The sequence below is a fragment of the Rhododendron vialii genome, chromosome 3a (genome assembly GCF_030253575.1).
Source record: "Rhododendron vialii isolate Sample 1 chromosome 3a, ASM3025357v1".
Taxonomy (NCBI): domain Eukaryota; kingdom Viridiplantae; phylum Streptophyta; class Magnoliopsida; order Ericales; family Ericaceae; genus Rhododendron; species Rhododendron vialii.
In genome coordinates, this window is record NC_080559.1 from 11,005,742 (window position 1) to 11,021,509 (window position 15,768).

The window sequence follows — 15,768 nt, forward strand, 5'->3', positions numbered from 1 at the left end:
ATTTTCATTATATTTAAGTTTGAAATTCAAACATTTTGAAAACAAAATACTTTTTCTTAAAGTGGAACACCTGCTATCTTATTGGATGTAATGACAGATTGTAATGCTTGTTTTTTTGGTAGCAAGAATTTGGATTTTATGGTTGGATTTTCAATTTAGTGTTTATGGAATGTAATCTGTAGATAAAATCGGAATTGAACCGTGACTCACGGATTAGATTGAAACTGAACCGTAGGACTTTTGGTCCGGATACGGATTGTATTTTTTAAAAACCATGACTTACAGATTAAGATTGGATTCATTGCAATCCGGACTACGGACAGCCCTAACCTTTTACCACTTGGCCATACCTGTTTTATTTAATATACTCCAATCATATAATAAATATATGAATTGTGATTTTGGCACTCAAAAAATTGATAAAGAAACACCAAAACTGAACTGTGTTGATACACAAAACGACGTCGTTTTGGAGTTAACACCATATATATATACACACAAACCCTAATGGAATCCAGACCTAATCTCATTTCCTCTTCCCCGCCGACTTCACTCCAGCAGTCTCCACGCTCCAGAGATAGCGAAAACCCTGTCCTGCTTCTCTCTTCTCCTCTCGATTTCCCATCATCCGACTCCAAGTCCTCCTTAGTTTCTTCTTTGATTGTGAAGAGAAACCTTTCGTGCAGCGATTGTGAACCCTCTTGATCTCCAACTCCACAGTTTCTTCTTCGCCAAAGCCTTTTGCGCCCGATTCGAGGTCTGGTTCGGGGCCTTTGGGATCTGGGTTCTTCAAAGAATCGGCTGTTTCGACGGAATTCGGATTCTTGCAGCAAAACAGAGTGGAAATCTCTTTCCCTCCCCTTCCGGCGTTAAAATTTGGTGAGTGACTCTCTCTCTCTCTCTCTCTCTCTCTGAAACTATGTTCATACAATTAATTAGAAAACAAAATCTTAAAAAGCACTAAAATAATATTCTTTTTTTCTGTTTTCAACTGTTAATCAGAACCTTCATGAATCTCTTTCCTAACAAAATAACTTCTATATACTATATGCCTAGCATTTCTTCTTCATTTTTTCCTATTCCTGTTTGGGGTACTTGCGTTATTCTATTTTCTAAAACCCATCTATGCCAGTTATCTAAATCGTTTATTCTTTTGGAAATGTTGAGAAGAAAGATGATTCATGCGAAAAATCAAATTAATTGGATATTGGAAACAACATGGTCGGATACCATTTATTTTACAAAAATGGATGGACAATATGATTTAAAGAATGAACTGTAAGAAAACTGTGTCTCAATCTTATGTCTACTAACGTCCTATCAATATGATTTTTTGTACAAATGTTATGCTAAACATACCTGATCACAAATGTAGACTCTAGAAAGCCAAGGCACTAAAGGGACCCCAAGTCTCTGTTCGGGAGGGCTGAGATCCCGTCCAATTTTCCTTCCCTTCCCTTCCCTTTAGTCCAGTCCTTTTTTTGTACATTTGTGGGTCCACAACAATGATCGGAACTGTTCATTTTTTAGAGCTCACAGAGAACATTGACCACGTCGAGAACCACATCGATCGGATACCATTTGATATGATTTCAAAATGCATTAAGCTTCATATATTTGTGTTTCATGGATTGCAATTCAGTGCTGCACACTTGTTTTTTTACAAACTTATTGAAATCATATTATATAGTATCAATCAACGTGATGTTCAATGCGATCAATGTTCTTGGCGAGCTCAAAAAATGAATGGTTTTGATCATTGTGGAAAGAACCACAAGTGGCCCAAAATTGAACTGGAGGAAGGGAAATTAGACTGGATTTCAGTCAAGTATCCTCTATCCTGAAACGGATTGAGATCCAGTCCAGTTTCCCTCCTCTAGTCCGGTCCAGTTTTGGGCCATTTGTGGGCTCTTTTTAGGCCCACAACAATGATTGGAACCGTGGACTTTTTGGAGTTAGTTGAGAACATTGACCATGTCGGACATCACGTCGATCGGATGTTGTATGACTATGATTTTAGAATGCATTAATAGGTTACATGGGTAGCAATCCAATGTTGCACGCTTGTTTTTTTACGAACTTAATGCATTTTGAAAACATATGATATGGTATTCGATCAACGTGATGTTCAATGTGGTCAATGTTCTCGACGAGTTCTAAAAAGTGATCGGGTCCGATCATTGTTGCTGGAAAGGGCCCACAAACGTTCCAAGACTGGACTGGAGGGAAGGGAAACTGGACTGGATCTTAGCCTGGGTATATATATATATAAAGAGAGAGAGAGAGAGAGAGAGAGAGAGAGAGAGAGAGAGAGAGATGACTATATGCGTAAGGGTTCCCTAATGCCTCTCTGCCTGCACCCAGATCGGGAGCTTTGGATTTCCTCTCTGTCTCCCCCTCTCTCACTCGATTTCTTATCATTACTAGGGCTGTGATTACAAAGAGAGGGGCTTGAGTGGGCTGTTCTCTTTACTGAGAGCCCATTCGACGTCAGGAAGAGATAGTAGACGATGGAGATCTAGTGAATTAGGTGCCGCCTTAGGATTTGGTGCCTGAAATCACAAAATCCATTCATTTTCTCTCTTCCCCTCTTTCGATTATGGTTTTGCCCACGATGAGAGTTCTCATAAAAATTACACTTGATATGAGCCCCACAATTCGCCAAAATTAGCAATCAGTTTTTAGCACTAGCATTTGTTGTGTTGATTGTAGAGGGAGGAAAAGCTATGATTTTGGTTTCTCCCTCTGTAACAATGGTGCATACATTGAACGTCTAATTTACCCTCGATTTCAGTGCAAACAGAGTTGTTTAAAACTGTGTTTGGTGGTGGAATTGTTAGGAAAATCAGGCAGCGGCCAGACAACCGTAGAGATGGGATTCCACAGATGACTGATTTTTGCTACTTTGGTTGTCTACTGATTCCATCTTACATTTTTAAGTACGATTGCGCTTTATCTTCCTGCAGATGATTATAGTTTCATTGTGATTTCTGTACAAAAAGAAAAAGTGAATTGGTATATGTGAGAGATGCATAAATTATCCGGTAAAGTGTATTGAAATCTATGGAAAGGGAAGTGATTTTGGCACTACCCTTTTTTCTAATAGCACTTCTCTTTGCTCTCTATCTCCATCACCTTATAAAGACACAAAAGGCGAGTGCCATTAGAGAAAAGGGCCCCCTATTTAAAACAAAGTTACCAATCTAAAATCGGCTAGACTGGAGGGCCCACAAATGTTCCAAAACTAGACTGGACTGGAGGAAGGGAAACTGGACTGGATCTCAGCCCGGCGATCCTAGGGTTTAACCCCCATAGATATATACTCACTCCATTTCATAATATTTGTCCGGTCCGCAAAACGGAGATGTAAAAATAATACAATTTTTGTAAGAAAAGTTGGAAATAAATTCAACAATTTACTAGATCTTGACGAGTTCTTTTAGCTTATGAAAAAAATTTGAATTTTTTCTTGAAAGAAATACATTATTTTATAGTCCTCGTTTTGCGGACCTGACAAATATTATGGGACGGAGGGAGTGTATATATATATGCATAAGGGTTCCCAAACGCCTCTTTGCCTGCACCCAGGTCGGGAGCTTTGGTTTTCCTCTCTCTCTCTCTCTCTCTCTCTCTCTCTCTCGATTGATCGATCGATCGAGATTTAATATCATTACTGGGGCTGTGATTACAAAGAGAGAGGCTTGAGTGGGCTGTTCTCTTTACCGAGAGCCCATTCGACGTCAGGAAGAGATAGTAGACGATGGAGATCTAGTGAATTAGGTGCCACCTTAGGGTTTGGCGTCTGAAATCACAAAATCCATTCATTTTCTCCCTCTTTCCCTTTCGATTATGGTTTTGCCCACGATGACAGTTCTCATAAAAATTACACTTGATATGAGCCCCACAATTCACCGAAATTAGCAATCTGTTTTTAGCACTAGCATTTGTTGTGTTGATTGTAGAGGGAGGAAAATCTATGATTTTGGTTTCTCTCTCTGAAACAACGGTGCATACATTGAACGTCTAATTTACCCTCGATTTCAGTGCAAACAGAGTTGTTTAAACTGTGTTTGGTGGTGGAAATGTTAGGAAAATCAGGCAGCGGCCAGACAACCGTAGAGATGGGATTCCACAGATGACTGATTTTTGCTACTTTGGTTTTCTACTGATTCGATCTTACATTTTTATGTACGATTGCGCTTTATCTTCTTGCAGATGATTATAGTTTCATTGTGATTTCTGTACAAAAAGAAAAAGTGAATTGGTATATGTGAGAGATGCATAAATTATCCGGCAAAGTGTATTGAAATCTATGGAAAGGGAAGTGATTTTGGCACTACCCTTTTTTCTAATAGCACTCCTCTTTGCTCTCTATCTCCATCACCTTATAAAGACACAGAAGGCGAGTGCCATTAGAGAAAAGGGCCCCCTATTTAAAACAAAGTTACCAATCTAAAATCGGCTAGACTGGAGGGCCCACAAATGTTCCAAACCTAGACTGGACTGGAGGAAGGGAAACTGGACTGGATCTCAGCCCGGCGATCCTAGGGTTTAACCCCCATAGATATGTACTCCCTCCGTCCTATAATATTTGTCCGGTCCGCAAAACGGAGATGTAAAATTAATACAATTTTTGTAAGAAAAGTTGGAAATAAATTCAACAATTTACTAGATCTTGATGAGTTCTTTTAACTTATGAAAAAAATTTGAATTTTTTCTTGAAAGAAATACATTATTTTATAGTCCTCGTTTTGCGGACCGGACAAATATTATGGGACGGAGGGAGTGTATATATATATGCATAAGGGTTCCCAAACGCCTCTTTGCCTGCACCCAGGTCAGGAGCTTTGGTTTTCCTCTCTCTCTCTCTCTCTCTCGATTGATCGATCGATCGAGATTTAATATCATTACTGGGGCTGTGATTACAAAGAGAGAGGCTTGAGTGGGCTGTTCTCTTTACCGAGAGCCCATTCGACGTCAGGAAGAGATAGTAGACGATGGAGATCTAGTGAATTAGGTGCCGCCTTAGGGTTTGGCGTCTGAAATCACAAAATCCATTCATTTTCTCCCTCTTCCCCTTTTGATTATGGTTTTGCCCACGATGACAGTTCTCATAAAAATTACACTTGATATGAGCCCCACAATTCACCGAAATTAGCAATCTGTTTTTAGCACTAGCATTTGTTGTGTTGATTGTAGAGGGAGGAAAATCTATGATTTTGGTTTCTCTCTCTGAAACAACGGTGCATACATTGAACGTCTAATTTACCCTCGATTTCAGTGCAAACAGAGTTGTTTAAACTGTGTTTGGTGGTGGAATTGTTAGGAAAATCAGGCAGCGGCCAGACAACCGTAGAGATGGGATTCCACAGATGACTGATTTTTGCTACTTTGGTTGTCTACTGATTCCATCTCACATTTTTATGTACGATTGCGCTTTATCTTCTTGCAGATGATTTATAGTTTTGTTGTGATTTCTGTACAAAAAGAAAAGTGAATTGGTATATGTGAGAGATGCATAAATATCCAGCAAAGTGTATTGAAATCTATGGAAAGGAAAGTGATTTTGGCACTACCCTTTTTTCCAATAGCACTCCTCTTTTCTCTCTATCTTCACCACCTGATAAAGACACAGAAGGCGAGTGCCATTAGAGAAAAGGGCCCCCTATGGAAAACAAAGTTACCAATCTAAATCGGCTAAACTGGAAAGGGCTCACAAATGTTCCAAAACTGGACTGGACTGGGCTGGAGGGAAGGGGATCTCAGCCCCACAATACTAGGGTTTTAACACCCATAGATCTATTTATATAGATGACTATATGCATAAGGGTTCCCAAACGCCTCTCTGCCTGCACCTAGATCAGGAGCTTTGGTCTCTCTCTCTCTCTCTCTCTCTCTCTCTCTCTCTCTCTCTCTCTCTCTCTCTCTCTCTCTCTCTCTCTCTCTCATCATTACTGGGGCTGTGATTAAAAAGAGAGGCTTGAGTGGGCTGTTCTCTTTACCGAGAGCCCATTCGACGTCAGGAAGAGATAGTAGACGATGGAGATCTAGTGAATTAGGTGCTGCCCTAGGGTTTGGTGTCTGAAATCACAAAATCCATTCATTTTCTCTCTCTTCCCCTCTTTTGATTATGGTTTCGCCCACGATGACAGTTCTTATAAAAATTACACTTGATATGAGCCCTACAATTCGCCAAAATTAGCAATCAGTTTTTAGCGCTAGCATTTGTTGTGTTGATTGTAGAGGAAGGAAAATCTATGATTTTTGTTTCTCCCTCTGTAACAACAGTGCATACATTGAACGTCTAATTTACTCTTGATTTCAGTGCAAATAGAGTTGTTTAAAACTGTGTTTGGTGGTGGAATTGTTAGGAAAATCAGGCAGCGGCCAGACAACCGTAGAGATGGGATTCCACAGATGACTGATTTTTGCTACTTTGGTTGTCTACTGATTCCATCTTACATTTTTATGTACGATTGCACTTTATCTTCTTCCAGATGATTTATAGTTTCGTTGTGATTTCTGTACAAAAAGAAAAAGTGAATTGGTATATGTGAGAGATGCATAAATATCTGGCGAGTGTATTGAAATCTATGGAAAGGGAAGTGATTTTGGCACTACCCTTTTTTCTAATAGTGCTCATCTTTTCTCGCTCTCTCACACACACACACACATGTATATAGCAACATTTTCATGCCCCTATTGACTAGGACTATATGCAACAATTTCAATTGGTTAAAGATTCAATATCAGTCAGTATACAACTCCATTTGATGTATGCTTAATCTATTGCAGTTTGATTTGATTTTCTTTGTTTTCCTGTGCCTGAGGTGTTAATATGTGAGATGACTTCATCTTTTTTGTTTTTGGTTTATGATTATGCATTTGCATAGTGGCCTCGGAGAGGATGTTGATGGCCGTACTGAAGCAGTTGATATTACTGCACCAAACAGACTCACCAAGGTGGCAGTAGTAGTTGGGGAAATGGAACATAAGTCTCGGGACTGCAATGAAGGTGATCAGGCGGTGGCCGGTATGTTGCCATAGGTAGCAGTGGTGGTTGTGGAGGGGGTGGTGGCTACACCTATCGTTGAGAGAGGGCATTTTGCCAAAGAATGCCAAAACATTTATGGGTAAGAGAGAAAGGGTTTAAGCGTGTATGCTCACATTGTATCACTCTTGTTTTTACTTTTGTTACTGTTGCTCCGCTACCATATGACAGTTGTTTTTGATCGGCATGTGCACCTTGCTTCGGCAATACTCGCATAAGACTCAGTTCATATAATGATGCATCAAACTCAAACCTAGCTTACAAATGCAAACATTGCTGACAATATTCTTCATGGCACTCATTGTTTCTTTTGAGGAATCGAGATCAGAATATATAAACCCCCCAAAAGGATTACAAAGTAGTTTTAGCCACATCATGGACTACCTTAACAACACATTTAGATACCTTAACAACTACAATACTTAAAAAACTTTTACATAGGGAGTGAGTATCCAAAAGAACATTGGCCAAAAAAGTCTCAGCATCCATTGGTCTTTTAAGCCCAGCAAAATCACAACCTCTTTGATTCCTCTACCAGCAACACATTGCAATACTTCCACACCTGCAAAAGCCTCCACGAAAGCAGCTAAATGAGCAAACAGAACCCCCTCTGATTGGTCTTGTTTATGTTCTACCCAGGTTGCAGCACCTTGCCAATCCAAGCTCTCCATCCTGAAAGTTACAAACAAATGTTGCCTCGAAGTAGAAGTCTTGTTAGTTGCATTCAAGGCAATTCCATAATCGTCAAGAGAGAGAGAGAGAGATAAAACACAAGTTTAATAGTGATAATGGGTTAATTATCAGGCACCAACATATTTAAACGAGTTTAACAAAAAGTATGTCTCATGAAAGAAGTTGTTGCTTCTACAATATCAAAGCCGGTCACCTGAGCAGACCATTTACCCTCGTCAAATCCAATGGGTACTTCTCAAATAATTGCAGTCAAGAATCAAAAAATACTAATTGTTAGGAGAGTCCTGATGGCTTGTAGCAGAATTGGAAGCAATCCTGCAAAACTTCTTTCTCATTCTCATCGAATGATCCATCTTAACGGATGGAAAAATTTCTTTCTATTTCCCATTATTGAAAATTAGCACTGAAACTCACAGACTAGAACTTGAGATACATCTCGTCTTAATCAAATAGAGTGACCAGATTACTCAAAATTGATAAGTGAAATCAAAGTACGACCTACAGCCTTAGTTTCGGCAACTTACAGTTTCCTGTGGAGTACCCAAGAATCTGAAAAACATGTGCAAACCTTGTACTAAGCAATGCCCTTTAAGGTTTAAGATAACAAATCAGTCAAAAATGAAGTCCAACAAGTCGGCCATATGAAAGTTGACAACTTGACATTATTCTTGAGGACGACCAACATCTTCCGAATTTAAAATTTTAAGCATTTTTGTGAAGATCTAGATAGATACTTCTCTGATTGAAGCATAATTCGTACATACTTCTCCGATTGAAGGTGTTTATCAATCCACTGAGACAACAAAGAAAAATCATACACGTGGTCAAACAACTCACCAACGCGTATACAAAGAATTACTCCGTACAATACAAAACTGGCAACAAATGGACCTTTTCAAATGTAGGCGGTGACAAGGGATCCTGTCGAAAAATAGATATACAATATAAAACTTGACTCCATCAAACTGCACCTTTAATGACTCGGTAAATCCATTCTCTTGGATCATTGGCTTATTTCACTCATCAAACAATTGAATTCGACGGTAAAACCTATAGATTGTCACACGACTCACACCTTCAACGAATTTTCCTTTTTCCATCAGCACATGGTCAAACCAAAAGAAAAAAGACAACACAAGAAAAGGGAGACATATATAAGAAGTCTTCATACCTCTTCTTCCCCTGTTGGCATTTTTCCGAACACGTAATCGGCGAATAAGTGTTTTCGGCTGACGGTTTTTCTAGTTCTTTTATGAATCACCAACCAGGCCTATCAGCCAAAATAGTGGACAGAATCATATCTACTTAAAGCAACATTTCTTCTAAGTTCTAACTTTCATCAAACAAAAACTCCATAAAATTAGCAAAACACGATTGTATCTCGAGAGATAGAGGCCTTTTGGCCATAACCAAAACAAAAGCAAAGAAATTTGTGCGTGATATATACCAGTAGAAAGTGTTGAGCCTCTGCTCATCCAACTAATATACTCCGGCGGCTTTATTCCCACTCTTGTAGATTTCCAATTCCATCTCAGATCGCCAGCCACTTGTTCGTTCGTCGGTCAATTTGTCTCTTTTCCCTCCACAAATTGAAGATCTAAATACATCCCTACCAAGACAATCCATGGGAGATTCAACAAATTGCGGGAGCAGGTTTAAAAATTCAGAGCAACTCTACAATTGTAGGTGTCCAAGTAAATTAACACATCAAAATTTAATACAAGTTCCAGAATCAAAGAATACACTATCCTAATCACCGTGCAGAAGAAATGAATAGTTGGATTAAATAAAGGAAAATGGGGAAGTAAATCAAAACCTTAAAAGGGAGATGGGAATGCGAAGGAAAACGGTAAAAGGGAGAGTGGATGTTTGAGAAGAGAGTCCCGTCGTGAGTGTCAGTGTGCCTTAAAAGAAGGGAGAACGGTACGTTTGAGTGGGCCGGCCTTTCCCGCCGAGCAGTTGGTAGAGGAGAGGAAAAGTTGAGGTTGCCAGGGTGGTTTTCTGCGAGTTGATGTTGCAGATTGATGTAATGAAGTTCCCGAACTACCTAACAATTACTCTCTTTTTATTCACTAGCTAGTGACGGGATCGCGCGCAAGGCAAAAAGAAACCTTTAGATTTAGTAGAGGATGTGAACATTTTCTATTTAAGAACATCCGTAGAAAAGAAAATGGAGCATAAAAGGAGGAAACACTAGCAAGAGTATATTCTTGCTTACATCATATATTGCTTACATCACACCTTACTTTACATCAATAATACTACACACTTACGACAACACATATTTATCACCACTCAGGAAGGTTCCCGAAAGGTGGTACACATAATTAGACTTACTATTCCACCTGTGATACATAATTCACTCATTCCTAAAGGAATGACATGACTAAAAGTAAAGCACTATTTTTACTTTATTTCACTTCACACTTTATAGTACTACTACATCCATATACAAATTGAATAAAATTACAATTACCACAACGTCCAACTGGGAAGTAGCCTGCCTGGCTCATCAATCTAGCTTGCATTGCCATGTTGTGTGTGTGTGTGTGTGTTGGTGGGGGGGGGGGGGGGGGGGGGGGGGGGGGGGGGCGCGGGGGGCATACCCCATCTCACCATCGAGTTCACCTTTGGGTACAAGGGCGGGCAGCAACCTGTCACAGCCAAAACACTGATTAAAACACAACAAAAGATCCAAAATAGGACTAAGTATATAGATCAACAAAATGGACTCATAGGCTGCGATTGTTGTTGGTTAGTATATATATGAATTACAGTTAAGCACATTTACTCCAAAATAATTTCAGCATTCATGATAAATTAACAATTTTAAAGTATATATGTATTTTAATAATTAGCTATTTGGACAAGCTTGCGCACCTTGACTATATTCATTATCATATGTTCATCATCTATTCTTCTATTACTAACTCTACTATTACAATTTTGGGGACAAAAAGTATACAAATGCAATGCGGGGGTAGACTCAAACCCATGAATAGTATAAAAATCAAGATACATACTACTATTTTCTACTGCCTTTTGAAAAGAAGAAAAAAAACACATTTTCTACTCTGCCTGTTGGGGGAATATATATATATATATTCTACTCTGCCTTTTGATTTTCTACTCTGCCTGTTGGGGGAATATATATATATATATTCTACTCTGCCTTTTGGGAAAAGGCAGGCAGAAAGAACCTGCAGGAGAGCATGGGCAAAGTCTCGAACCTGCCACCTCTTGTTAAGAAAGAGAGTACTTTAACACTACACTAACAACAACTCCTTACATGCATTCAACATAAATAATATATATACAAAACCGAAAAAAAATAAAATTTAAAGGGCGTATGGTGGATCCGCCTTCAAGAGCATGGCTCAGCATCTACAAAAAAAACACAGTAACCTGCACCCATATAAAACTCTGAATCAACGGAAGAAACTGATTTTATAACCAACTACAAAGGATATATATATACCTTTCATCAAGAAGACAAACAATAAAATACAATACATACGTGTCAATGATAGATATTCAAACTAAGAGCTAGCCTGCACAAGCTACCAGTTTGTCCTATTATATCTTATTCATCTTACAATTATGCTAAGAGACTTCTCCCCTTGTATCAATCACGGAATATTCGTTAGGCCGTCCCCCCCGTCCATCCAAAAGAAATAAAATCACGGACAAACAATTGAGTTAGTTAATTATTTTATGTCCGTCTGTTCTTGTAGCCAGATTTTGGTCAATGGATTTCGCAAAAGAAGAAATAAGAAAAACTAAAGCACTTGACTACGTACGTTAACTTCATGTCGACTGAAAAGGTAGCCATTCATTTGTGACATACACATGGAAAGCGGCGAGCATTATTAGAACCAAAAAAGGCGAAAGAAGTGATTAATTGGATCCCAAACCAATCCTGCACTTCAGAGTTCAAACAATCAAAAAAATATAACTTGAATAGGACAAGAATGTTACGCATCAGACATCTCATCAACAAATTCAGCCAATCATCCATACTATGTCTTTGATGATTCAGATAACGTTAATTACGATATATATATATATATATATATATATATATATATATATATATATATATATATATATATATCTTATCTCAAAGAGCTAGTAACCTCCTTGCTTCTGTGCTTCGGCAATTACATGGAGAGCAAGGGTTGTTTTCCCAGAAGCTTCAGGACCGTACGTATATCTTCACAACACGCCCCTGCAGAAATCCAGTAAGACATTAAGCAGCCAGGAAAAAAAGAAAAAAGATTCCTTGGGATCACAATTCTGTCTTCTGCCAACTCTCTGTGCAGAGAAATAGAACAGATTTACACACAATACAGCCATACAATTAAGCTACAACGTACAAAATAATATGCTTGTATGTGTCGGGCAGCATATAAACATCGAATTTCAAGCATTTAGTACATACGGATACGGCCTGTAATGTGTCTCAGATTGGAAAGAACAATTAGAACTGAATACATGGAGTCGGTGATCCAAGCCTATACAGTTGAGTTGTAGCAATACAAGATAACAATACCTGTCACAGCAACATAATCCTAACAAGTAAACAAAATGTCCAAGAATGGTGACCGATCGAGCTTATGGTTCCAATATAGGTAGAGGAAGAAACTGGCAAATCATCTAATTCAATCTGACAATCACAGTCAAACTCTACAATGCATGAACTAAAGTTATTTGAAATTACTTACTACATTAGTTTGGTATCTCATCTGCACAAGCAAACAGAAAGTGTACGCGCGTATTAACATATCAATGGTTTGGCTTAATAATTAATATGCGTGGATTAGTGTGTTTCCCTTTATTCAAATTTTTCGCATTCGTTAGTTTTGCGTCAATTTTTTGTAGATTATTGGTTTGTCTTGACGAGAGAAATTTAATTATTTATGATTATGTTCAACGCAGATTTTTTTTAATAAATAAAGACAAATACGAAAAAATCTCTTTTTTGTATGAGGAAAGGCTTGGTGTATTTTGAGTGGATATATAGGTGGATGAATCTGGAACCTGTAGTGGATTGGGAGGTTATGTATATAACCTTTATTTCTAGCAGTCGCACAAAAGTGGTTCGAGTCTACGAATTCCGGGGCAATGTCAAATAGAAATCGAGATATGGTACTCCAAATTCCTTTGGGATTCATTGCCACATCTTCATAGTAACATAAGGAGGACCCTCAGCTGCCTCTGGGAGCATTCTACGAACTATGCACAATGGATCACTTAAATTTTGGATTATTTTTGTTATTTAAAAAAAATATCTATGTGAACATAATTTTTACTTTTTAGATTTCTTTCTTTGAGACGAACCAATAATCCAGAAAAAAAATTCATGCAAAACTAACAAATGCAGAAAAAATTTGAATGAATACAAAAAAAAAAAAAAAAAACCAACAAGGATTATTAAGCCAAACCAGGCCACGGTAGTTCAATAAAAATATTAGTTACAGAAAATGTTGGACAGTAGCTGCCAGCAGAATGGAATATTCCCGTCGCCCAAGAAAAAAACAAAAGAAGCAATTATATATTTCATCAAAACGTGTGGCCAGACAACACATTTGAGTCTTTGACACATTGCCTAAATGCAAAACAAAAAACAGTCGAAGAACAACCAGAAACTGTATTAATACTCGTTATTCGACAAATTCGCAGCACCGAAAACAAGTAGTCATTTAAATTCCAACTGCTAAAGGATACCTTTGGAAGTCCACCAATCCCCAGAGCCATATCCAAAGAAGAAGATCCTGTAGACACCACTGGAACTTGTCTAGCTAGGAGAGACAGACCTACCTAACCACATGATAGATCCCTTCCAAATGAGGTAGTGATCTGATCCAATGCTTGTTGTAAGGCCAGCTCTTTCGTGGACAAATTCTCTTCATTAGAATCACTCCCTTCTGATTTAGATTTCCTTCTACCTTCAACCAGGCATAAAGATGACAATAATAATAATCAGGGATGAATGATGCAAGAGGGAAAGAGAACAAATTAATTGCATCCATGTTGCTTGCAATAGTACCTTTAGTAGAAAAGCTGCATATATTGGAAGGTGGTACTAATAGCCCTATTCTGCAACCCTGCCAAATAAAAGTTGAGTTAAAAAGTGGCATGTACTTCCAATCGCATGTTCTGCCGTCGTTCTTAAGATTCACAATGAATGCAGGAGTCTGAAACATGCAATTTTTTAACTTCGTGTTTCTAGTTCCCTCAATCCAAAATGTTCCTCCCTTTTTACCGCAAAATTTTATGCTGAATATGTTTCCAGTTGAAAGTTGCAAGGACAAATGCAATTTCATCTTCAGATCAAAAACAGATAATATGGACATTTAACTAGGTTATGAGACCTACACACATGGACAAAATGTGCAAATTCAAGTTTCCGTTTGACCCCAAAAAAAAAAAAAAAATTTGTGTAAATTCATGGTTGGATATGATGTGGACAATGGAAGCCATTTGTGTTCAACTAATACCTCATCTCATTGTAAAGAACTTTGCCAGGAAAGTTTGACGCACTAACTTAACAATTCCAATGCTTCATCCAACCCACGATTTTGGAAAAAGTACATTACAAATTTTTCACAAAGGGTAAATCCCTAGAAGAATGATTGCAACAAGAATTTGGTAACTTTCAAACAGAAAAATAGTAAATAAATCTATCAACATACTCCCATAGTTCCAAATCGAGAGTCCATTGTCCCATTTTGGGTTGTTCCAAAATGGAAGAAAAAATTTGGTGATTTTTCAAAAGTTTCCCTCACATGTGAATATAAGTGTTTTAAAGTAAGTAAAATATAGGAGTAATGATGAAAATGATAGATATTATAGATGTAATCATTCCATGTTTTCTTAAATAGTTGAAATTCTCAAAAGGAACTTTCAATTTAGAATAGAATGAATACTTATTAGCAATTGGAAATCCCCAATTCAGATGCTTAGAACTGTCTAGCTAGAATCTAGCTTTCAGAAACAAAACAAAAGGAAACCAGAGAGAAACCATGAATAACGGCTTCGCACAATTTCATCCATTCATTCGCACAGTCAAAATTAATTGTTATCGGTCATAATTGGTTTTCAATCAAGACCGTCCAAAAATGTCCGATTTAGCGCCATAAATCCTGTAAAAGTTTTCTTTACGGGTCTGTAAAAGTCTTCTTTACGGGTCGCTCCGAAGAAGCCTCGCCATTGGACTTTCTAAAAAAAAACTCTCAAATTATTTCCACAGTCCACTGCACCACGCAAAATCCTCTTCGGAATAGCTTATACACGCACACCTATACGTATCGACTGCATAAAAAGGGATAAATCAGAGTCCGCACCAAAATCCATTTCGTAATCGGAGTAAGAACGTACTGCTCAAATCGAAGAAAGAACTAGTTTACACGTGCGTCGAGTAGATGTATAGTCTCATCGAGGTCTTGCAAATACCAGAAATCCTATTGGTACCGACGAGACCATAGGGAAAATGCACCGACGGCCACCGGACGGCAGATCCGAGCCGTCCAAAAATTTTAAAAAATAAAGCCGAGTGGGCCTACGCGAGAATCAATGGCATCCGAGGTGTATAGGGTACTTGATCCGAGCACCCATTTTTCGTGTATATTTGTATATACGTGTATATACACAAAAAAGGGGTGCTCGGATCAAGTACCCTACACACCTCTGATGCCATTGATTCTCGCATAGACCCATTCGGTTTTATTTTTTAAATTTTTGGACGGCTCGGATCGGCCGTCCGGTAGCCGGAGATGGCCTTCCGGTGGCCGTCCGTGCATTTTCCCTACGGTACCGTCAGTACCAATAGCAGTACTCAATACTGCAAATACATACCAGGAGAGCATTCCGCGGGAGTGTTTTTTAGGGTTTATGGTTTTTCCTTTCTCTACAGTGATATAAGAATAAATAAATAAAATAAACAAAAGTTGACACATCAGCTTTTGATTATTCACTTAAGAGATTGTTGAGCTTTACAATGATTACTTCTAGTCCATAACCAA

At 38.3% G+C, this 15,768-nt stretch overlaps 2 long non-coding RNA genes and 4 other non-coding genes across 6 annotated transcripts; 5 read left to right on the forward strand and 1 right to left on the reverse strand.

The window, feature by feature from the left end:
- The first annotated feature begins 2,788 nt into the window (after positions 1-2,788).
- Positions 2,789-2,935, forward strand: LOC131321511 (small nucleolar RNA snoR143). The gene has a single exon (XR_009198551.1). It is a non-coding gene; the product is annotated as a small nucleolar RNA snoR143 (small nucleolar RNA).
- Positions 2,936-4,038: 1,103 nt separating this feature from the next.
- On the forward strand, positions 4,039-4,184 carry LOC131321514 (small nucleolar RNA snoR143). The gene has a single exon (XR_009198554.1). It is a non-coding gene; the product is annotated as a small nucleolar RNA snoR143 (small nucleolar RNA).
- Positions 4,185-5,006: 822 nt separating this feature from the next.
- On the reverse strand, positions 5,007-7,559 carry LOC131318859 (uncharacterized). The gene is made up of 2 exons (XR_009197829.1): positions 6,666-7,559; positions 5,007-5,620 (listed from the first exon to the last, which is right to left on the reverse strand). It is a non-coding gene; the product is annotated as an uncharacterized LOC131318859 (long non-coding RNA).
- Positions 5,276-5,421, forward strand: LOC131321510 (small nucleolar RNA snoR143). Its single transcript, XR_009198550.1, has one exon. It is a non-coding gene; the product is annotated as a small nucleolar RNA snoR143 (small nucleolar RNA).
- Positions 5,569-7,238, forward strand: LOC131318858 (uncharacterized). Its single transcript, XR_009197827.1, has 2 exons — positions 5,569-6,077; positions 6,223-7,238. It is a non-coding gene; the product is annotated as an uncharacterized LOC131318858 (long non-coding RNA).
- Positions 6,320-6,466, forward strand: LOC131321513 (small nucleolar RNA snoR143). Its single transcript, XR_009198553.1, has one exon. It is a non-coding gene; the product is annotated as a small nucleolar RNA snoR143 (small nucleolar RNA).
- Positions 7,560-15,768: the final 8,209 nt, after the last annotated feature.